Genomic DNA, 1,832 nt, shown 5'->3' on the forward strand with positions numbered 1-1,832 from the left:
ATATATATATATATATATGATCAATCTATTCCAACGGAATTGACAATTTCAGGACGGTATTGTATCAAACACTTTCTGGGCATCCCTATCATCAATCCTGATTGCAAAGAGGGGTTGTCAGAGATCGTCTAGTTTGCGCTGTGAGCACTGTCTGATCCAACAGAATACCTCATCTAGGAATATACAGGACTCGTCTCACCTAGACTCTCCCTCAATACTTTGTTGACGAATCCTCGCCATCGCCGTCCCTCTCAACATCTCGGGGCTCGTTCGTCTCTCATAAATTTCCTCTCCACTAATTCATTATTCACAATGAATATGCACACTAACCGAAGTTAGCAAATTAAATCTTTTAATTCATCTTATATAACGATCTGCCCATCCTAAGACATCCCCCATCAGGAATGCTTCTAGTGAGACCCGATCTTAACATTTAAACCACAGAGAATAAACCTCAGCACCACTACGAACCATTGTTGAATCACCTTGGACGACTCTCAAGTCAAGCCTCTTACGGTCAGACGATCTCGTTGCGTGGGCATAATATAACACTTGTGGGCCTCGTCCTTAACCATGCAATTATTTACATACATCACTTTAGATATGACAACTCTTCTTTGTATAATTTCCAATAATTTCATATAATTATTCATCTTTACAACATTTACTTATTGAAAGAACATTATCTCCAATAAAGGTGTTTTCTTGATGGCAAAAATGCCATTAGGCTCTCGCACATGTGAGAGTTATCGTTCGGACGACTTAAGAAGTCTTGTCTGTATGGAGCCTTCTCTCTAAAGCGAGAGTTGTCTTGCTCAAGTGAGGTAATAACCATTTTTATAAGGCACATGTGGCTCAAGCGAGAGTTATCTCGCTTAAGCAAGAAAACAACCAGTTTTCTTTGTGCATATTTCAGCTCAGGCGAGAGTTGTCTAGCCCAAGCGAGAAAACCTGTTTTCTCTTAACACTTCTCGCTCAAGTGAGATTTGTCTTGCTCATGCGAGAAAAGCCTGAAACTTAGTTAAATTTATTTTCTCAATGAAAAGTTTTTTCATTTATAACAAATGTTTTTAAGCCTTGAATTTAACAATTATCTCATACATATAATTCTTAGAACAGTTATTCGAGCAATATTAAACAGGAATAATCATGGCATCTTTATACATAAACATAACCTAACATAATCCAGCATAAGAAATATTGTTGTACTTAATCCAAAAAAAACAGACAATTGATTAAGCACAAGATTTCTTAATACCCAAGACAACTCCAAACTTGTGAGGGAGTTTGGAGGTCCTGAAGCATATCCGGACACCATTTTGTCACGATGTTTTCTCCCTCACCTGAGTGTGTCGTGCAGATTCTTTCCTCGATTCCAGGTGAGCTTAATTCGTCGGGTCTCTTCTCGAACTCGTCATCACGCCCAAATCAAAATAATGCTAATTATGTCACTTTGATAATTATTATTCTTACGAAATAACATTTTAGGCGAAAATAGAACTTCCGATCTAAAATGAACTTAATCACTTTCATCCATCCAATTCAAGGTTAGGTATTTCTTGAATCATCATTTATCATAGAAAGTCTTACAACACAACGACACTTTCTAAAGTAAAGTTTTAACAAATCTTATAACGAAATTATGTCATAATCTATGGATATACACCAGTTTAGTTCTCAGGAAAGAAAGGTGGGTCGTAAAGACACACTTAAATACCAAGTCTTTCCTTATGCGGAACTTTTCTAGACATGTATTTTCACTTCATTACATTTTTCTGGTAATGATAACTATTCATAAAACTTATCTTTTGCAAGTAAAACATTTTTATTAA

The sequence above is a fragment of the Lupinus angustifolius genome, chromosome LG11, assembly GCF_001865875.1.
Source record: "Lupinus angustifolius cultivar Tanjil chromosome LG11, LupAngTanjil_v1.0, whole genome shotgun sequence".
Lineage (NCBI taxonomy): Eukaryota > Viridiplantae > Streptophyta > Magnoliopsida > Fabales > Fabaceae > Lupinus > Lupinus angustifolius.